Consider the following 23,481-nt stretch of genomic DNA (forward strand, 5'->3'; position numbering starts at 1 on the left):
CTATCATTTATGGTATATAACAAACCATGAACTGAGTATATTCATTTGGAGTATTTTATTTATTTATACAGTGCAGAACAACCAACTGCACCGCCCAGCAGCTCACCTATTTAACCCTTTCCTAATCATAGGTTAACTTGCAATGGGCTGTTAACTGTTATGTCTTTCAACAGTGGGAGGAAATGCACTCACAGGAAGGACTTACAAACTTCTTACAGATTGTGTTGGAATTAAACTCCAAACCCAACGCCCTGAGCTGAAATAGCATTACGCTAACTGCTATGCCACTGTGGTGCCCCATTGTTTTTATTAGGATTTCTTAGATTTGAGGCAGATAGTTGTGTGGCTACACCTGATTAAATTCATCATGTATTTGGTTTTCTTTACAACTTGAATTCTTTATTTTCTAACTATTTATTTTCTGTAATGCAGGGGTTCCCAACCCTTTTTTTTTTAATTCTTCAGATGCCCACCATTAACCAAGGGGTCTGTGGACCTCAGGTTGGGAACCTCTGCTCTAATGGATCCAAAAGTTGGTATCTCAACCAGTAGTGTTCAAGTTAAGTTTTTGTTCAGCATGGAATTTTACAACAGAACTTAAATGATTAAATGAAAAGTGACAAATTTTGATAGTAGAAATTTGAAACTAAAATGCTGAAGATGTTCAGGTATCGTAGAGACAGAAATATGGGAAGAGCGGGTGGGGTGGCCCTGTTGGTGAGGAATGAGATTCAGTCCTTAGCAAGAGGTGACTTGGGAACAGGGGAAGTAGAGTCTGTGTGGATTGAGCTGAGGAACAGTAAGGGTAAAAAGACCCTAATGGGTGTTGTGTACAGGCCCCCAAACAGTAGCGTGGATATTGGGTACGTTGATTAGGGAGTTAACATTGGCATGTGCTAAAGGTAATGCAGTCGTTATGGGAGATTTGAACATGCAGGTGGACTGGGAGAATCAGGTAGGTGCTGGACCCCAGGATAGGGAGTTTGTGGAGTGTCTAAGGGATGTATTTTTGGAACAGCTTGTACTTGAGCCAACCAGGAACGAGGCTATTTTGGACTTGGTGATGTGTAATGAACAGGAATTGATAAGTGATCTTGAAGTAAAGGAGCCATTAGGAAGTAGTGATCATAACATGATAAGTTTTTATCTACAATTTGAGAGGGATAAGGGCAGATCAGAGGTGTCAGTGTTGCAATTAAATAAAGGAGACTACGGAGCCATGAGGGAAGAGCTGGCCAAAGTTAAATGGGCGGATGCTCTGGCAGGAAAGACAGTGGATCAGCAGTGGCAGATATTCTTGGGGATAATACAAAAGATGCAAAAGCAGTTCATTCCAATGAGAAGGAAGGATTCAAAGAGGGGGAAGGGGCCACAGTGGTTGACAAAGGAAGTCAGAGATTGTATAGCATTAAAGAAAAAGAAGTATGACAGGGCTAAGATGAGTGGGAATACAGATGATTGGGAAAGTTTTAAGGAACAGCAGATCTTAACTAAAAAAGCAATACGGAGAGAAAAAATCAGGTATGAGCTCAGTCTAGCCAGGAATATAAAAGGGGATAGCAAAAGCTTTTTTAGCTATGTGAAGAGAAAGAAGATAGTTAAGAACAATGTTGGCCTCTTGAAGAATGAATTAGGAGAAATTGTTACGGGAAACAAGGAAATGGCAACAGAATTTAATGCGTACTTTAGATCTGTCTTCACCAGGGAGGACACAAGCAATCTCCCAGATGTATGGATGGGCCAGGGTCATAAGATATCAGAGGAATTGAGACAGATTGACATTAGGAAAGAAACTGTGATGAGTAGACTGGTAGGACTGAAGGCTAATAAATTCCCGGGTCCAGATGGTCTGCATCTGAGGATTCTAAAAGAGGTGGTCCAGGAAATTGCGGATGCATTGGTAATCATTTTCCAATGTTCCTTAGATTCAGGATCAGTTCCTGAAGATTGGAGAGTGGCTAATGTTATCCCACTTTTCAAGAAGGGAGGGAAGGAGAAAACGGAGAACTATCGCCCTGTTAGCCTAACGTCAGTCGTGGGGAAGATGCTTGAGTCCATTATTAAGGACGAAATAGTGGCACATCTTGATGGCAGTAATAGGATTAGGCCGAGCCAGCATGGATTTACCAAGGGCAAATCATGCTTGACTAATCTGTTGGAGTTTTTTGGGGGTGTAAAAAGGATGTTAGACGAGGGTAAGCCAGTGGATGTTGTGTACCTAGATTTTCAGAAGGCATTCGATAAGGTGCCACATAGGAGATTGGTGAGTAAAATCCGAACTCATGGCATTGGGGGCAGGGTTTCAACATGGATAGAAAACTGGTTGGCAGATAGAAAGCAAAGGGTAGCAGTGAATGGGTGTTTCTCGGACTGGCTGGAGGTGACTAGTGGGGTACCACAGGGCTCTGTATTGGGACCACAGCTCTTTACGATTTATGTCAATGATTTAGATGAGGGCATTGAAAACTATATCAGCAAGTTTGCTGACGATACTAAACTGGGTGGCAGTGAGACATGCGAAGAGGACGTTAGGAGAATACAGGGAGACTTGGATAGGCTGGGTGAGTGGGCAGATACTTGGCAGATGTCATTCAATGTGAATAAATGTGAAGTTATCCGCTTTGGAAGCAGGAACAAGAGGGCAGAGTATTGTCTGAACGGTGTAGAGTTAGGTAAGGGAGAAATGCAAAGAGACCTAGGAGTCCTAGTTCATCAGTCTATGAAGGTGAATGAGCAAGTGCAACAGGCAGTGAAGAGGGCAGATGGAATGTTGGCCTTTATTACAAGGGGAATTGAGTACAAGAGCAAGGATGTCCTTTTGCATTTGTACAGGGCCCTGGTGAGACCACAGCTGGAATATTGTGTACAGTTTTGGTCTCCAGGTTTAAGGAAGGATATTCTGGCAATTGAGGAAGTGCAGCGTAGATTCACTAGGTTGATTCCTGGGATAGCAGGGCTGTCGTACGCAGAGAGATTGGAGAGATTGGGCTTGTACACGCTGGAATTGAGGAGATTGAGAGGGGATCTGATTGAAACGTTTAAGATAATTAAAGGATTTGATAGGATTGAGGCAGGAAATATGTTCCAGATGTTGGGAGAGTCCAGTACCAGAGGGCATGGATTGAGAATAAGAGGTCAGTTATTTAAAACAGAGTTGAGGAAGAGCTTCTTCTCCCAGAGAGTTGTGGAGGTGTGGAATGCACTGCCTCGGAAGACGGTGGAGGCCAATTCTCTGGATGCTTTCAAGAAGGAGCTAGATAGATATCTGATGGATCGGGGAATCAAGGGATATGGGGACAAGGCAGGGACTGGGTATTGATAGTGAATGATCAGCCATGATCTCAGAATGGTGGTGCAGACTCGAGGGGCCAAATGTCTACTTCTGCACCTATTGTCTATTGTCTATAACACGTGGAGTGAGAAGCTGAATTAATGTTTCAGCTCAGTGACCATTCATCAGCACTTGATTAGATAGAATTATTAGCAGATAAGTTTATAATTGTTATCTAGGTCTTGCAGATCAAAGTGAAGCTATATTCAGATCTCTAGTACTTGCAAAGCTGGATCCTCATTCAGTTTTGGAGATAGTTCCTGCACCAGAACTGTATTTGAATTCTTTTTTGCCAGTCTTGATGAAGGGTCTCGGCTCAAAACATCAACTCTGTTCTCTTTTCCATATATGTTGCCTGGCCTGCTGAGTTCCTCCAGCATTTTGTGTGTGTTGTTTGGATTTCAAGCAGGTTTTCTTGTCTTTGAATTCTTTTCCCCAGATTGGGAAAGTGACTTGGATTCCATTGTAACACACGCTAAATGCTGGAGGAATTCCTGCAGGCCAAGTGTTGTCCTGAATCATTAACTATTTATTCCTCTCCATAGATGCTACCTGGCCTGCTGAGTTCCTTCAGCATTTATTTTGGTGTGTTAGTCTGGATTTCCAGCCTCTACAGAATCTCTTGTACATTGGTATTGCAGGTCGAATGTCTGACACGTGTACTCACTGTACATATGAACAGGTGTTTGGGAGATCATTTGCAGGCTGCTGCAGGCATCTTCTGCCTTATGCCATTTCGAACTTCCACACTACCTGGGTTGCAAACAGTTAACTGGAATGGAACTCTGCTATAACCTGGGGAGGACTTGAACTGAGAGAAGCCTTGTGTGTCTGTTCTTTGCAGTGGTGACAACATTGACGTGGTCTTCTGAATAATGATGATCAAACTAATGAAAATAATTAAGGTTTTTCTGCACATGTAATATATAGATGTATAGATGAATAAAATAGAACAGTATTTGAGAAACGATTACATATCTTTCCTGCTAGGTAGTATTAGAGTTGATACTAAATCACTTTGTTCAACCAAATTGCTGTAATAAAACTTGTGCATAAATGTGCTCATTAAGGATTATGTCTTTATCGTAAATTACTGATATAGACAGTAAAAATTTATTTGCTGATTACAAGGCATAAGCGGCTGCTGTCAGGCAAGGCAACCTAAAATGTTTTTCCTCAAAGGATTTGCTGTTTTTGCTGAGCCTTTAGGAAATGTAATCAAATGCTAGTTTGTAAGAAGGATTTATTAAAAGTTTTAGCAGTTTGCATGATAAACCATTTGAAATGAAGGAAGATTTGGGTTGACTGCTTGTTTGTAGGGTTGTTTGCTGAGCCTGGAGGTTAGGGGGCAAATGTTTTGTCACCAGTCGAGTGTGCCATGGAGTGTTGTTTCTGCCGAGTGCTCGCGTTTACATTGTGTCAGTATTAACACGAGCACTTGGCAACAAACTGTGCATTGATGATGTCACCTCGACTGTGTCGAAACGTTTGTGACCTCACCTCCAGGCTTGGCGAACAACCTTCTAAGCATGATAAAACGTTAAAGAGAGAAATGCTAACTGTTTGTTGTTTTGATTATGTTCACCCTTTCTCTGCTCATATACTGAAACGTTGGGTATCGTGGGTATAAAATCACATCATAAAACATTGATAGTAAAATTTAAAGCCAGTTTGCTTTGTTATCAGGGTAAGTAAATCATGCAGCCAGGGTGTGTTGCAGCTTACTTTACTGTTGTGCCACTTTGAGTAAATTCGGATCCCTATTAATGTGATACAAACTCTTTATTTGTAGTAATTTACTAGTTGACACCTACATGAATACATTTTACTCAAGAACAAGTGTTTTAATCCATGGGTCAAGGGAACTAAACTAAATAATAAATTTAATTAATGCAGTTAGATCAATTGTTTGAAATAACTGAGTTAATCACAGTGCTAGACAACAGTAGAGTACCAGAACTTTCGAATGACTAAATGAAAACTGCTTGCCATCAAAACCTGTCTGCAGTTCAGTTGTTTGAGAGATCTTGATATTAAATACTTTAACATGTCACAGGAGGAAAGTTACTGATGTAAATCAAGTGTTTGTGCTTTTAGGCCGTTCTTGGGAACAGAAACATAAATGCTGTTAAGGAGTATCTTTTTTTTAAACAAAGGACATTTAATGTCAGTTTAAGTAAAGCTTTCAAGTTGGTGAATGGTTAGATTGGACAACTGCAAGGAAGTTTGTTTTTCCCAGCAAACGGTTGGAACATTTTGGTAAGAGTTTTAAAAATTAAGAATGCCAAAAGAAGCCAAAGCATACAGGGTTTCCAACGCATGAGCGCTTGCCATTACCTGACAACCAGCAGGGCGGTGATGTGATGGGATGCACTTGCTGTTACTGTATTCACCCTCCTAATGAAGAAAAGCAGAGATGTGGCACAACTCTGTCTGCTTTACTTTGGCTGCAGGGAATCACAGCTTGGACACCTGCAGAATCTACTAATCACGAGGCTGTTGCCCCAGTTTTCCAGGAGATATTCACAACCACTCATCATGTCAGTGTTCATTGCAGGGCATAGAACATTCATTTTTGAATTTTCCCTCTTTAAAAAGCAGAAGTAATCTGAATTTTTTTCCCAAGAAAAGAATCATTAATTTGCATTTGATAAACACAAGCAATTCTGCAGATGCTGGAAATCCGGAGTCACACACAAAAGGCTTGAGGAACCTGCAGGAAAGGCTGCATCTATGGTAATGAATAAACAGTTGACGTTTTGGGCCAAGACCTAAAGGACTGGAAAGGAAGGAGGAAGATGCCAGAATAAAAAGGTGGGGTAGGGAAAAAGAAGACAAGCTAAAAGGTGATAAGTGAAATTAGTTGGGTAGGGAAAGGGGGAGTGACGTAAGAAGCTGGGAGGTGATGGAAAAGGTAAAAGTCTAGAGAAGGAATCTGATGTGAGTGGAGAGTGGACCAGGGGAGAAAATGAAAGTGGAAGAGGCACCAGGAGAAGAGGTAAGAGGCCAGAGTGGGGAATAGAAGTGGGAACAGGGAGGGGAGGGGAAAATTGCCAGCTTGGAGGCTACCTCCTCCACCCTGAGACTGGCCTCATCATGGCAGCAGAGAAGGCCGTGGATGACATTTCGGAACAGGAAGAGAAATTGAAGTGGCCACTGGGAAATTCTGCTCTTTGCAGATGAAGCAGAGGTGCTCATTATTCATGCACACTAATGTAGATTAATTAACAGCCCTAAATAGAACCTGTTTCCAAGTAATAAACAAGTAAATAACATGCTGCGTTTCCTATAAGGGTAGTTTACCTTCACCTGCAAATTACTTTCTGTATTTCTAACTCCAGCTACGCCCCAGCTTTCACAGAATTAAAAAATTCTGACTTGCTTCTGCTGAAATCTTCTCTGTTCAGAATGAAAACAGTTTCTTTTGTGTTATTCCTTTGCTTGCCACACAGATGGGCTTCTAATCATTGCACTGTTTTCCTCCCTCACATTTCCTCAAGGTGTCTTTGAGCGCATCTCATCTTTTCCTGACCTCCCCAGCTATCTTTTCCTGTGACAAAGCACAGAATAATATCAGTGTTGTCGACCTGCCCTTTGTGGCAGTCTGAGTGTCACTTTAACTTCATGCTGTGTTTATGTGTTTCATTCCACCTGTGCATAGCATGCATTTTATTTAGAGATATTGTGCAGAACAGGCCCTTCTGGCACAATGAGCCACTCAACTCAGCGACTCAACTATTTAATCCTAGCCTAATCATAGGACAATTTACAATGACCAATTAACCAAGTCCATCTTTGGAATGTGGGAGGAAACTGGAGCTCCTGGAGGAATGCGTATTCACGGGTTGGAGGTACAGACTCCTTACAGTTGACGTCACGATTGAGCTCCAACATCCCAAGGTGTAATAGTCTTACACTAACCTCTACACCACCATGTGCTTGTGCATGTTACCTCAAATTCAACTTTGACTCTTGTGGGTGCACATCACCCTCCAGCAACTTTGGCAGATTTTGCAGAGAATGTGTTGATGGCATTTAAGATGGTGTTGAGAACATTGGATTCCTGCGTGTGGAACACATAGAAGCACTGTATGTTTGACAGAAGGAATCACAAACTACCTACCTACCTGCTGTATCAGGTGCCAAATGCTACAACAGTAGAGCACTGCGGTTCTCACACTGGAGTTGGTTTATTGTTGTCACCTGTACCGTGATAAAGTGAAGAGTTAATCTTGCATACTGTTCTACAGATCAACTGATTACACATTGCTTTGAGATCATACAAAGGCAAACAATAACAGAACGAAAGTGTAACAACTACAGAGAAAGTTCAGTGAAAGTAGACAATAGGGTGCAAAATCTTAACGAGGTGGATTGTGAGATCAAGGATCCATCTTATTGTATTAGGGAACCATGTAATATTCTTATAACAGTGTGAGTAGGCAGTTTGAATGGTTCGGCAGAAACTAGATAGACTGAAGGGTCTGTTTCTGTGTGGTACTTTTCTATAACTCTATAACTAAGGGGTCGAAGCTGTCCTTCACCCTGCTTTAGACTGTACCTTCTCCCTCGTGGGAGGGATGTCGAGTGGGCCAGACCTTTAATGATACTGGCTGTTTTATTGAGGCAACAAAAATTATAGACAGTTAATGGAGGGGAGGCTGAATTCTGTGATGTGCTAACTTGTGTCCACAACTCTCTGCAGTTTTCTTTTTACTTCCAAGGGCAGAGTAGTTACCATGTAAGTGATGGGTTGCTTTCTATGGCGCAATGATTAAGCTAATATTCTTTAGCTTCCTGAGAAAATAGAGGCATTCGTGAGCTTTCTTGGCTGTGGTGTCTACACACCACAGGACCAGGACTGGTGAAGTTTACAACTTCAGCACTGTTGAAATAGACAGAAGCCTATGCACCAGTCACTTTTTGAAGTCAATGACCAGCTCTTTTCTGGGCATTGAGGGAAAGGTTATTATGACACCATGTCACTAAGCTCTTTATCCTACCTGTACTCCAACTCATTGTTATTTGAGATGCAGACCTCTATGGTGGTATTGTCAACAGACTGGCAGATGAAGTTAGAGCAGAATCTAGCTAGGTCCCCAGCTACGTGAGTGTACAGGTGGAAGAGATGGGGGCTCTGGACACAACCTGTGTTCAGAATTATTGTGTAAGTGGTGTCACTGCCTCCCCTTACTGATTGCAGGCAGTGCTCAGGAAGTTGAGGATCCATGCTCCCGGGTCTTGGAGTTGGTAATGAACTTGCTTGGAATTATAATAGTGAAGGCAGAGCTGTATTTGATAAAAGATGATAGAATATAGGTGTCTTTACTGTCTAGATGCTCCAGGGATGAGTATAAAGCCAGAGAGATTGCACCTGTTATAGTCCTGCTTTGGTGGGAGGCAAATTACTTTGAGTCTAGGCTCACTGAGAGGCTGGAATTAAGCCATGACCACCCTGGTGTTTTATGCCAGAGTCACTGGCCGGTAGTCATTAAAGCATGTTTCTTTGTTTTCCTCGGGTACTGGATGATGATGTTCTTCTTAAAATAGGCTTGAACCTCAGATTGAAGCAGGGAAGGGTTAAAAATGTCATGTCTCCAAATACAGTTAAAATACAGAATCAAAGGGCACGGCTGGGGGCACCATCTAGATCCTTTGATTCACTCTTCAAAAGTGGATTTCACATTTGTAACAGTGACTGGGCTTGGGCGCGTTGGAGGCGGTAGGGGTGGGCAGTGACAGACAATCCCTATCTGTCCAAAAACATGCGTAGAATATGTTGAGCTCTTTTGGAAGGGATGTACTGGTGTCAGCAATATTTCCTTATCTTTGCTTTGTAGTCTATTGTAGTATGTAAAACCTGTCACAACTGATGGCTGGTCTGGGGCTCTCTTTTGGAGTGGGATTGTCTCTGAGCATCTCTGATAGCTTTATGGAGGTTGTATCTTAATTTCTTGTGAAAATCAGGGTCACCTGATTTAAATACTGAAGACCTAGACTTCAGTATGGATTGGATTTCCTGGTTTATCGATGGTTTCTGATTTGGGAATACTCAGGTTGTCCTCTTTTGTGCACAGTTCTTACACACTTGCTGCTAAAGTCCATGATGGTGGTGGCTCATTCATCAAGGGGTAAGTCTTTGACCATGGACCAGTCTGTTGCCTCAAAGCAATCATGTATTTCCTCAGAATCGCATTGTACAAATTTCTGTACTGATCCTCCTTATTTCTGCTGTTTATGTTTCATACAACCTGGTGGTCTGATTTATCAAAATGTGGGTGGGTGGATGACTCACTAGGCATCTTTGGTTGTATAGCAATGGCCAAACGGATTTGGGCCTCATTAACCACTTATAAAACAGGAATGAGAGCAACTTGTCTTCGATCCTGAAGAGAAGCAACTTCTCTCTTCCTTGCCTTCCATTCACTATCCCTATTGAAATTACCTGTATGTAAAGGTTGACTGGAATCCATACGTTAAGTCACTTTATTGGTGGAAGTGTGTGAGATAAAATGCAGCGCACATTTTATTTGTAAAAACATCATGGATACAATTCTAGATCTTAATACACAAGCTCTAATTCTTTTCCTGAACCTCTACATATTTATCTAATGTTTATGCCCATCATTTAAAAGTACATGTACTCAAAGCTGCATTATCTCATTAAGGAACATTGTAACACCCTACTCTAGTAAAAGGTATTAACATAGAAACATAGAAAACCTACAGCACAATACAAAGTTGTGCCAAACATGTCCCTACCTTAGAAATTACTAGACTTCCCTATAGCCCTCTATTTTTCTAAGCTCCATGTACCTGTCCAGAAGTCTCTTAAAAGACCCTATCATATCCGTCTCCATCACCGTCGTTGGCAGCCCATTCCACGCACTCACCATTTTCTGAGTAAAAAAACTTACCCCAACCTCATTTCTGTACCTACTCCCCAGCACCTTAAACCTGTGTCCTCTTGTGGCAACCATTTCAGCCCTGGGAAAAAGTCTTTGACTATCCACATGATCAATGCCTCTCATCTTATACACCTCTATCACGTCACTTGTCATTCTCCATTGCTCAAAGGAGAAAAAGCCAAGTTCACTCAACCTATTCTCATAAGGCATGCTTCCCCAATCCAGGCAACATCCTTGTAAATCTCTTCTGCACCCTTTCTATGGTTTCTATATCCTTCCTGTAGTGAGGCGAACAGAACTGAGCACAGTACTCCAAGTGGGGTCTGACCAGGGTCCTATATAGCTGCAACCTTGCCTCTCGGCTCCTAAATCCAATTCCACGATTAATGAAGGTCAATACACCATATGCCTTCCTAACCACAGCATCAACCTGCGCAGCTGCTTTGAGTGTCCTATGGACTCAGACCCCCAAGATCCCTCTGATCCTCCATACTGCCAAGAGTCTTACCATTAATACTACATTCTGCCATCATATTTGACCTACCAAAATGATTCACTTCACACTTATCTGGGTTGAACTCCATCTGCCACTTCTCAGCCCAGTTTTGCATCCTTTCATTGTCCCGCTGTAACCTCTGACAGCCCTCCACACTATCCACAACACCACCAACCTTTGTGTCATCAGCAAACTTACTAACTGATCCCTCCACTTTCTCATCCAGGTCATTTATAAAAATCACGAAGAGTAAGGGTCCCAGAACAGATCCCTGAGGCACACCACTGGTCACTGACCACCATGCAGAACATGACCCGTCTACAACCAGTCTTTGCCTTCTGTGGGCAAGCCAGTTCTAGATCCACAAAGCAATGTCCCCTTGGATCCCATGCCTCCTTACTTTCTTGATAAGCCTTGCATTGGGTACCTTATCAAATGCCTTGCTGAAATCCATATTAAAATACATCCTGCAGTCAATTTGTTTTACTTTACAATTTGTTTTAGTCAAATTGACTATTTTCCTGAAAGATAAAGCCAGACTGATCTTTGATTGGTAGTTAAAACCAATTAGCAGACAAATCATAAAAATTCTAACCCTGAGGAGTATCACTTTTCAAATAAAAAAAATTAGGTGACCTAGTTAAAGCAGTATAACTTCGATCTTGAAGGCTACATCTTTATGGTTTATGTTCTCTATGGTGTTTGTCACAGAGAAGCTCATAATAAACATCTCCCTCCTTGTTGTCAAAGAGCCTCCCCTCCAGTTTCCGTTTAGATTTCACCCATCAAGAGGTGCAATAAACATGACATAACAACCACATGACCATTCCCGAAGTAATACTGGGTATAATAACTACCACATGAGGCCTTTTTCAACTTCCCAAAAGTCACTCAGCTCTGTCAACCAAGGCCAGTTGAGAAGAATCCTCATGTTTGGCTGCTCTCAGATGATCATCTCTGTTTTTAATTCAGGTACACCTTGTGCAAGCCATTATTCCAAGTCAGGTGAAAGGTCTTCATTGTAGCGTCAATTGTTCATTTCCCTACTGAGCTTCTCCAGGCTTTTGTTTATTATTCCAAGCAGCAAGTCCATATTCCCTGCTGTATGTTCACTATTCACTATTGCTGTAAGTTCACATTCCCTGCTGTTCTGCCTTCCTTATGTAGCCCCCGGTAAGCCTCAGGCTCGCTCAGCTCGCTTCCGTCTAGGGCAGGGGTGTCAAACTCATTTTAGGTCATGGGCCGGATTGGGCAAAATGCAGCTTCATGCGGGCCGGATCAGTTGGGCGCGTGCGAACGCAGCTTTCATTGCCTCCGTTTTTTCAGCCTGTTCTCATGTGTCTCAGTCTCTGCTATAACTACAAAGCGTTTCACTTCAAAATGATCTCACGGGCCGGATATAATTGTATGCCGGGCCGGATATGGCCCGCGGGCCTTGAGTTTGACACCTATGGTCTAGGGGGAGCAGCCTTTGGCCCCGCAAATGCTGTGTGATGTCTCCACCCCGCTAAATAACAAGACAGTACACCATATGCGATTAAATGATTACACTTTATAGATCTTACTGGAACTATGTACTAATAGAGATACAATATAAAAGGAAAAGTAAAAGGTGCCAAACTTATCAAAGTTCAAACCACTTTGTGCACAACCGTTGGAGCTCAGTTAATGAAGTCTTCTTGCCACCATTCGATCCCCTCCGACCTCCTCGACCCGCCACCTGGGACCAACAACGGTGGTCAACCAGACAGTCCGCATGAATCTGTCCTCGTCTCCTCTCCACGCCGAAAACCCTGGGCCTCGGACCCCCACTCGGGGTCCGTTCCGTCGCCCAGCTTACAACATTGCATCTTCTCCCTCTAACCCCTTTGCGCCATCTCCTCAAAAGTCCGCGCAACACTAGCTTACAGACCCACAAGAAAGAATAACAGCTATCCCAATTGGTTAACAAATTAATACAATTCTCATTTTCAGCAATTATAACCCAAACAATCTGCAAGAGAAAGCACTCTCTCACCAGTTAACATAACAAAGAAGCATTTTTACTTTTAACGTAACAAAGAAGCCATTTTATTAGCCTTAACAGTAATATAAAAGAAACCCCTTACACTTAATAGAGCATTGAACAGCCCTGCAACACATAGCCCACTCAAGTGGGACTAATCTACAGCACATATAAGAAGTGATTCAATCTTTAGTTATATTCACTGCAGAATCAATGTCTCTCTTCGCATAGAATCATTGTCCAGATTCTTGATTAGTCAGGGCATGAAGGGTTATAGGGAGAAGACAAGAGAGTGTGGCAGAGAGGGAAATAAATCAGCCATGGCGAAATGGTAGAGCAGATTCAATTGGCTGAATGGTCTGATTCTGCCTCTATAATCTTATGATCATATGGTCTTTCCATCCTCTATTATTGAGGCCACAAGGAAGCCATACCAGAGGATGTTCCCTGCACTGAACATGGACAAATTGCATTTCCCTACCCACCTGTGTGAGCTATCCAACTCAGGACACACACCCAGCCCCCTCTGGCACTAAAGGCCCATGATGAGATGCTAGAAAACCTAGCATGCTGGAATCATGCTTTCAGCAAAAGTACCAATTGAGATTTCCAGTGTGAAAACCTAGTTGCTGATCATCCAAGAAAAAAGATTGAAGATTAAAACTTCATTCCTGGGTAAAGCTCATAGATTGCCAAGAAACAGTGATCCCTCACTTTCTGAATGCTCCTTTGATGTGGACTACCTTTAGTGAACACGTCAATGCACTAGACAGCTATCAACTTTGCCATTTCTGCAAAACCATCCAAATCTATTGGCCTGATATGCAAATAATCATCAACTTTGCTATCCAACGTTCCTGGTTATAGTTGTACTCGGTTTGACCATTTTGAATGGGGAAAGGGTATCGGAGAGGAGGAAAAGCTGGAAAGTTCTCAATCGAAAATTTTCATTGTCTATTTCATTTCATAGATGCTGCTAGGCCTGCTGAGTTCCTCCAGCGCCGCTTGTTGCTGCAGATTCCAGTATCTGCATTCTCTTGTATGGCCTATTCTAGGGTTTTGCACCTGAACACCTAAGACAAAGGGGATTATTACGATTTTCCAGCTTGAATTTGTCTTCCTTTATGGAAGTACCTTCACAGCCAATCTTCTACACCTATCCAAAATTGGGGACTCCAGATCTGTTTGTTTGTATTTTATTTAGAGAAACAGCAGTCACAAACCCTTCCAGCCCTACGAGTGTGTACTGCCCAATTACACCATGTGACCAATGAACCCAGTAACCCATGCCTCTCTGGACTGTGGGAGGAAACCAGAGCACCTGGAGGAAACCTATGTAGTCATGGAGAGAACATACAAACTCTTTATAGACTAATCACTATCCACATTTTTTAAAATTTGAAAATAGTAGCATTCTCTTCTCTGAGCCAGAGTCTCCCAGGTTGAACCCCATTCCAGTAATTCAAACACAAAGGTCTGAAGTGATGCTGCATTACAGTACAAAGGGAAGATTGCAATGTTACTGATGATTGGCTCCAACCTCCAAAAACCAACCTTCCTAAATATTTTAATGTTTCCTACACTTGTTAGCCATTTTCAGGTGCTCATTTAATGAAATTGTTGTTTTGTTCTGTAAATTCTAATTCTCTGCACTTATTTTACACCCGGGAGATTCCCAGCCTGGAGTTCATGGACCCCTCAGTTAATAGAACATAGAACAATACAGCAAAGTACAGGCTCTTCGGCCCACAATGTTGTGCCGACCCTTAAACCCTGCCTGCCATGTAACCCCCCACCTTAAATTCCTCCATATACCTGTCTAGTAATCTCTTAGATTTCACTAGTGTATCTACCTCCACCACTGACTCAGGCAGTGCATTCCACGCACCAACCACTTGCTGAGTGAAAAACCTTCCTCTAATATCCCCCTTGAACTTTCCTCCCCTTACCTTAAAGCCATGTCCTCTTGTATTGAGCAGTGGTGCCCTGGGGAAGAGGTGCTGGCTGTCCACTCTATCTAATAATGGTAATAGTCCATTGCATTAAAAAATCTGTTTTACAGGGAATTTTTACAGCAATCCGGAGATGAACATTTTTCTTTAGAAACCAGAATTCTAGGCGTACCAATGTGTTAGCAAACTGTGCTGCCATTTTGTCACAGTGTTTTATATTAATAGGTATGTACTTGTGTTTTTTTTGTGATAAATGAGAGAAGGGAAGAAATCACTTTAATGGGCAATAAAATTATCCATTCTTTAGGGGCTGATTTTTGAGTTTAATGATGAAGAAACTCTTGGCATTTGCTGCATTGTACCATATAAATGATTAGATTTCTGTGACTGCACCAGTAACAATAAGCCACGAACTACTGGAGCAGACTGTGTGATTTTTAGGGGCAAAGGTAGGTTTTGCTTCAGTGACTTGACAACAATTAGAACTGCCAACAGTTTCCTCTAAATATTAAGCAGATCGTGATTATGTACTAATCAATCATTACTACACAGCAAACTTGTGCCCTAGAAAAAAATACTCCTGAAAATAAATTTTAATTCCCTAGGGTAAGCAGTAGCTTCATGGATTTGCATTTTTTATGTATAACTTAGCTCTGATCTTTGAGGTTTTGCTACAAGCTTGCTTTTTTTGCTGATGAAACATTGATTGCAAATTCCCCTCCATAGATGCTGCCAGACTTGCTGAGTTTCTCCAGCAGTTTGTGTGTGCTGCTTGTATTGCTGACTACTTTTTCAGAAAAAGAATATTTATTACTAACTAAAAATTATTGTCTTTTCTCTTTGATTAGAAGGGGTTCAAAATTCTTCTGTGTTAATGGCTGTCCTGCCATCTCAATGAATCACCATTTCAAGATGTTGGGAATCTCTGTCTGTAGCCAGTGTTGGAAAAGGGGCAGGTTCAACCAGTGGTGGCAGCAAGAGTTGGGATGAATGCTGGTGACTGTCAAGTCCAAGCCAGTGTGATTAAACTGTTAAGTTTGAGCCCAGGATTTTTAAACTACTTAATGAATTGCATATTGTGGGGCTGTTTTTTAAATTTTTGAATCGACTGTTAATCTTTACCCATTTCTTCACAAGTCAATGATTACGTAGCTTGCATTTCTATCCATTGCAAATTTGTTGGGACCTTTAATGTTTGCAGCATCTCCAGAATCATAATAATCGCAAATTATTTCGTGTAAATCTTTTGTTTGAGTTCAACTTCTTGTCCAAATGAAAAGAAAGTCCCAATGATAGCTGGCATGAAGCAGTTGAACAATATTAATATGTGGATTATATGCTTCATGGAATTTACAACACATTTCAAACGTCTGGCCAACATTTCAAAGCTAATGTTTAAGCTCCAGGTAAACAACCTCCAGCTCTGTTTTAACTTGCCCTGTCACGATCTCTATCTAATCCACCCTGCCTTCCTGACACCATCCTAAAATGCATCCATACCATTTTCCACAACTACTCCTTAATAGTTGTGTTCCAACTGAATTTCTGAATTTTTGTTTTTGTAAATTTTATATTTTCTCTGGTAAAGTTTAAATATTCATGGAAATACAAGCACATTAGGGACTTTCGGTAATTTATCATGGATTACCGTACAGAAGGAATATTTTAAAACCGATGTATTTACGTAGTGCGTACCAAGTCACTTTGCAAGACTGTTATCAATGACATTGAAGCACTAAATAGGGGCTCACAACCAAGCCCTCGGGAGTTTGAGAGATTTGGAGAGGGAATTCCAAGTCTTAAGGATATAATTGAATTTATGATATAATTAAACCTTGGGATTATTAATGTGTGAGATTAGAGGAGGATTGGTAACCAAGGGTTATTGATATGAAGGTGATTATAAAGGGAGGGCTGCATTAACAGAAGAAATTGGAATACGAATTTTAAACTGTTCCTTAACCTCATGCTAATGCATATTGTTTGTCAAGTCACTTTTATTGTTATTTCGACCATAACTGCTGGTACAGTACATCGTAAAAGTGAGACAATGTTTTTCAGGACCATGATGTTACATGACACAGTACAAAAACTAGACTGAACTACGTAAAAAAAACAACACAGAGAAAGCTACACTAGACTACAGACCTACACAGGACTGCATAAAGTGCACAAAAACAGTGCAGACATTACAATAAGTAATAAACAGGACAGTAGGGCAAGGTGTCAGTCCAGGCCTTGGGTATTGAGGAGTCTGATAGCTCGGGGGAAGGAACTGTTACATAATCTGGTCGTGAGAGCCCGAATGCTTCAGAGCGTTTTCCCAGACGGCAGGAGGGAGAAGAGATTGTATGAGGGGTGCGTGGGGTCCTTCATAATGCTGTTTGCTTTGCGGATGCAACATGTAGTGTAAATATTCGTGATGGTGGGAAGAGAGACCCTGATGATCTTCTCAGCTGACCTCACTATCCGCTGCAGGGTCTTGCGATCCGAGATGGTGCAATTTCCAAACCAGGCAGTGATGCAGCTGCTCAGGATGGTCAAGGTGTTGATAGATAAATGAACTTTTATACAAGTTTAGTCATGGTCTCAAGTTCATGGAGGATGTAATTGTGGAACCTTGTCTAATTCTATGTTGGAATACTCAGTTGTGCGGGTGACATAATTAGAGCTTCGGCATCATTTGAACCGAGGCAGGTTAAAAGAAAGGTAATGATATAGAAGTACAACTAAGCACCCATGTTGATGGTCTAGATGTGTGGTCACTGCACTGGAAAAGCTACTGAGCTAAAAGTCCAAGGTGTCCTCAGAAGGCAGTGGAGGCCAATTCTCTGGATGCTTTCAAGAAGGAGTTAGATAGAGCTCTTAAAGATAAGAGTCAAGGGATATGGGGAGAAGGCAGGAACGGGTTACTGATTGTGAATGATCAGCCATGATCACATTGAATGGTGGTGCTGGCTCGAAGGGCCGAATGGCCTACTCCTGCACCTATTGTCTATTCTTGTCTTTTTCAACCTCCCATTGGCTAACGTGTCCCTGTGTCAGTGGTAATGGTATGAAGTTTGTGAAGAGGATCAATGTCAAACGTGAGAAAATCTGCAAATGCTAGAAATCCAAAGCAACACACAAAATGGAGGAATTCAGCAGACCAGGCAGGATCTATGGAAAAGAGTAAATAGTTGACATTTTGGGCTGAGACCCTTCAGGACTGGAAAGAAAGGAGAGAAGTCAGAGTAAGAAGGTGGGGGAAGAGGGAAGGAGAAGTACAAGGTGGTAGGTGATAGGTGAAATTAGGAGAGGAGGAAGGGGTGAAGTAAAGAGCTGGGAAGTTGATTGGTGAACAAAATAAAGGGTTGGAGGAGGGGGAATTTGATGGGAAAGGATTGAAGATCATGGAAGAAAGGGAAGGGGAGGAGCACCAGAGGAAGGTAGGGAGATAAGGTGAGAGAAGAAAACAGGAATGGACTTTATTTCTTAAATCCTTGATATGCATGAGGAGTAAAAAAAAATCTTTATGTTAAGGCTCTGTCTGAAGGTGCAATGTGCAAATTATAGTAATTTGTAATAAATGGTATGTACAACAGAACATTCAATATAGCTTAGAAATGCAATTGTATCAGAGTGAATTAATCAGTCTGATGGCCTGGTGGACGAAGCTGTCTCAGAGCCTATTGTTTCTGGCTTTAATGCTGCAGTAGCTTTTCCCAGATGGTAGCAGCTGGAATAGTTTGTGGTTGGAGTGACTTGGGTCTTCAATGATCCTTCGGGCCCTTTTTACGCACTTGTGGCTGTTAATGTCCTGAATAGCCTGAAGTTCACATCCATAGATGTGCTGGGCTGTCCGTACCACTCTCTGTAGAGTCCTGACAGAAGTACGTGGATACTATAGAGAGAGTGCAAAGGAGATTTACAAGGATGTTGCCTGGATTAGAGGGCATACCTTATTAGAATAGGATTGAGTGAACTTGGCCTTTTCTCCTTGGAGCAACTGAGGATGAGAGGTGACCTGATAGAGGTGTATAAGATGATGAGGGGCATTGATTGTGTGGATAGCCAGAAGTATTTTCTGAGGCTGAAATGGCTAACATGAGGGGGCCTAGTTTTAAGGTGCTTGGAAATGGGTACTGAGGGGATGCAGGGATAAGTTTTTCACACAGACAGTGGTGGGTGCATGGAATGCACTGCTGACAGCGGTGGTGGAAGTGGATACAATAGGGTCTTTTAAAAGCCTCTTAGATGAGTACGTAGAGCTAAGAAAAATTAGAGGGCTATGTGCTAGGGAAATTCTAGGCCGTCTCTAGGGTAGGTTACATGGTTGGCACAACATAGTGGGCCGAAAGGCCTGTAATATGCTGTAAGTTTCTATGTTCTATGATCTACAGTTCCCATACCAGGCAATGATACAGCCAGTCAGGATGCTCTCAATTGAAAGTCCTTAGGACTTGGGGACTCATGCCGAACTTCTTCAACGGTCTGAGGTGAAAGAGGCGCTGTTGTGCTTTTTTCTTCACACAGCCGGTATATACAGACCAAGTGAGGAATTTGAAGCTGTTCACCCTCTCAACCCCAGATCCATTGATGTCAATAGGGGTGAGCCTATCTCCATTCCTCCTGTAGTGCACAACCAGCTCCTTTGATTTTGCCACATTGAGGGAGAGGTTTTCTTGACACCACTGTGTCAGGGTAATGACTTCTTCTCTGAAGGCTGCCTCATTATTATATGAGATGAGGTTAATCAGTGTAGTATCATCTGCAAATTCAGTTAGCAGATTGGAGCTGTGGGTAGCAACACAGTCATGGGTGTTCAGAGAGTAAAGGAGGGGGTTTAGGATGAAACCATGGGAGGAGGCACCTGTGTTGAGGGTCAGAGGAGCAGTGGTGAGGGAGCCCACTTTTACCACCAGCCTGACAGATCTGACAGGAAGTCCAGGATCCAGCTGCACAAGACAGGGTGAAGGCCGAAGAATGGGGAATTGTGAAGGATGGGGGCGCGGGGAGGGTAGTTACCGGAAGTTCAAGGAATTGACGTCTATACCATCAGGTTGGAGGCTATCCAGACAGAATATAAGGTGTTGCTGCTGGAGCCTGCGTGTGGCCTCAAGAGGATCAATGCGTTTTTATTCCCACAGTGTTTAAGTAGAGCATATTTCTCGATATCCACAAACAGTGTGACCATTAGTAAGGTGTGCAAGAGCTGGGTGTTATTAACATTTTTTGGATGGCTTCGCATAGGGCAGCATAAAGAAGAGAAATATGGAGCCAAAACTTTCTTCCTTGTAGAACACCAGCCCTGATCATATTGAAGGCCAAATGGCGGATAAAATGCCTAGGAGTTACTTTTTTTTTTCTTATAATAAGATGTACTTGCAGTGCTGTGTTTAGACCGGGGGTCGGCAACCTGCGGCTCCCGAGCCATTTGTGGCTCTTTCACCTCTGTGCTGCGGCTCCCTGTGGCTTTGGGAAATAATTGGTCAGTATTTAATTAAAATGTATTTTATGTTAGTTTGTTAGCTTTTGAAATGTAATTATGGTGATCTTGTACAACCTAAGTGTAGCGACACATTTCCTGCCACATCCGAAACGGCTCACAATTAGCCAGCATTCCGGCTAAGGGAGATAGCCTACGGGGGTTTGTGAGTACGCGTCTTTTGCAGCATCTGCGTCCATGGGGGCTGGGTTGAGGGAGGCTTAAAAGCAAGGCTGTTTAGTTCGAATAAAGCTATCTTTGACTGCAGTTTACTGACACCGCTACAACGTGTTTTTATCGCTGGCTGTCCAGACGGAAGGTGCTGAAACGCTTTGTCGCGTGTCTGGAAGAAGTGAAAACTTTCCTGGGCAGCAAAGGGCTCACCTTTCCTGAGCTGGAACAGCCAGAGTGGCTGGAAAAGCTACACTTCATGGTAGACATGACAGCACACCTTCTTTTTCTTTTTCAATCTTTTTATTGATTTTCACATATACACAAAAAAAATAACATAGTAATAAGTAAATTATAAATACAATAAACTTGAAATCACATTAATAATAAGATAATAATATCCTACTAAACATCAACAAAAGAAAATACCTTAATCAAGTCCACATGATTATATGAAAAAAAAACAAAAATAACCATTAAAAAAGAAAAAAAATATATAAAAAAAAAATGTGAGAAAAAAAAATATATATTAAAAAAAATAAAACACTAAACTAAACTAACATAGGCAATAATAACAGTTTACAAGTATAAGATAGTGTCAAAGAACTCCGGAACTCCATACCTGAACATGAATAAGCAGAAAGGTCTGGAGAAGGCCAAATTAATTCATATGAAAATGTCGAATAAACGGTCTCCAAGTTTCTTCAAATTTAATTGATGAGTCAAAAATAGTGCTTCTAATTTTTTCCAAACTCAGATAAGAAATAGTTTGAGAAAGCCATTGAAATGTAGTAGGAGGATTTACTTCTTTCCAATTTTGTAGTATAGACCTTCTGGCCATTAATGTTACAAAAGCAATCATTCGTCTGATTGAGGGGGAAAACTGATTACCATCTTCATTTGGTATGCCAAAAATTGCAGTAATAAAATGAGGTTGTAAATCTATATTCCAAATTGAAGAAATAGTAGTAAATATATCCTTCCAATAATTATGTAAAGTGGGACATGACCAAAACATATGGGTCAATGAGGCCACTGCTAAATGACATCTGTCACATAGAGGGTTAATATGAGAATAGAATCGAGCAAGTTTATCTTTAGACATATGAGCTCTATGTACAATTTTAAATTGTATTAAAGCATGTTTAGCACATATAGAAGAAGACATGACAGCACACCTGAACACGCTGAACACAGCTCTTCAGGGGAAAGGACGTACAGCCCTGCACATGTTGGAGGATGTTTTGGCATTCGAGCGCAAGTTGACAGTGCTTGCCAGAGATTTACAGAAAGGCACTTTGTCTCACTTCCCCAATTTGAGAGAGTTCAAACAAGGTCACGACATGATAATTTCGGAGTATTTACATTCTGCAATCATCGCAATGCAAACATCGTTTGGGAAACGCTTCTGTGAGTTCAGAGAGGAAAAAAAAAAACACATTATCCTTCCCGGTCACTCCCTTAAGCATCGATCCTTCCCTACTGAATACGACTGCATTGGCAGGTGTGAGTCAACCTGATCTTGAGATGGAACTGGCCGACATAGCCGACAAAGACATATGGGTGTCCAAGTTTAGACGCTTGACAGCAGACCTTGAAGATGTTGCCCGTCAGAAGGCCGTTCTTGCTCAGAAACACAAATGGAGTGATATTGAAAACCTCACAGATGACAGCTTGCGATCCTGTGTAAAGATGAAGGTGACATCATACAGCCCTGATGTGCAGACGCTGTGCGCTGAGGTCCAGGAGCAGAAATCCCATTAACCAAGTATGATAAATATTTTAATTGCCTATTATTTTACTTATATTCATATTTTTTCATTGTTCAGTGAAATAGTCCTTTCATTTTTCAGGATGACAGCTGGCTGACGTTATTTTTGGTTTGCTGCTGGCGGAAAATTTAAGTTCGGCGTTTTTCATAAATACAAGAAGGACTCAAATAGACATTGAATATTTTACTTAAAAGTAACTTTCAACCCAACGTCTTTTTTTCGGAGTTCAAAATGTTTTTGTTGCATGCAGAAATGTAATTTCGTTTTCTCTGCAGGAGTTCATCAATTTCATAAATGCAACACATTATAGTTTGTTTATACATAGCATAAAGGCAAAAAAAACGTTGTATGCAGTGTTATTTCATTTTAAATGTCAAACGGGTTTTGCGGCTCCCAGTGTTTTCTTTTCTGTGGGAAACGGGTCCAAGTGGCTCTTTCAGTGGTAAAGGTTGCTGACCCCTGGTTTAGACTACACCCAGCTTATGTGAAACAATAGATCCTCTTGCTGCAGAAAGGTGTATCCTAAACTCAGATTGTAATTGTTCCATCTAAAGTTTCAAATTCATGTAAATTATTTGCTGCCCCCCAAATTGAAAGAAGAAACCACCATAATTTTTTTCTCTTTCCAGTGCATACAAGAATGAACTTGTATTTTTAGTTTTCTAGTAAACTCTTTCATGTTTTGTTACTGGCCTCCATCCAACTGTCTTGCCAACTGCTTCAGAGCTCTACAGTGACGCGAGCATGGGCTAACCACATTACTGGAGCATTGCTGCTCTCATTGCACCATCCGTAAAACATAGTCCTTACAAAATGAGCTTGATCCCAAATTAAAACCTTGTAAAAATTAATTAATTATTAATTACTCCATCTGTCTAAGTAGACAATGGATGTGCCATCGGGGCGCAGACCTGGGCAATGAATATGGTGATCCTGGGCTGCCCAGACATCAGGATCCCCCTCTCGGTCTTGCGGATGTGGTCCAAAGGAATGTGAAGTAGTATGTTTGGTATCAGCTTGGCTGAAGGAGCTGCCGGGAGGTGACGTGATACGTCATCCAACCATCTTAGGGGCTCCACTCCGGATTTGTGTAGGGTCTACTCCTTGGCCTTCTCTTCTCCCAAAGATACCCACAAGGCAGTGGGATCCATAACCATGGATACGGGCCCATACCGGGTACTGTCAGCTGGAGCCAGCTGAGCCTGGGCAGAGTCGTATATATTTTTAAAAAGTCAGTAGCCTGTGAGTAAAAACATTGAAAGTACATTGCCCATGAAGTTGAATATGATTTATGTGTTACTGTGCAGGGGTTCATGGAATACTTGTTTCTCTCTTTCTCTAGTTGTATCTAAAAGATCTCAGCATTTATTAAAATGTTA

At 41.7% G+C, this 23,481-nt stretch overlaps 1 protein-coding gene and 1 long non-coding RNA gene across 8 annotated transcripts in view; both read left to right on the forward strand.

The window, feature by feature from the left end:
* setd3 (SET domain containing 3, actin histidine methyltransferase) overlaps positions 1 to 23,481 on the forward strand; it is a 167,679-nt gene that overhangs the window by 54,918 nt on the left and 89,280 nt on the right. The window lies entirely within an intron of this gene.
* LOC132389784 (uncharacterized) lies at positions 9,753 to 22,449 on the forward strand. The gene is made up of 2 exons (XR_009510693.1): positions 9,753 to 22,098; positions 22,184 to 22,449. It is a non-coding gene; the product is annotated as an uncharacterized LOC132389784 (long non-coding RNA).

The sequence above is a fragment of the Hypanus sabinus genome, chromosome 2, assembly GCF_030144855.1.
Source record: "Hypanus sabinus isolate sHypSab1 chromosome 2, sHypSab1.hap1, whole genome shotgun sequence".
NCBI classification, from domain to species: Eukaryota; Metazoa; Chordata; class Chondrichthyes; order Myliobatiformes; family Dasyatidae; genus Hypanus; species Hypanus sabinus.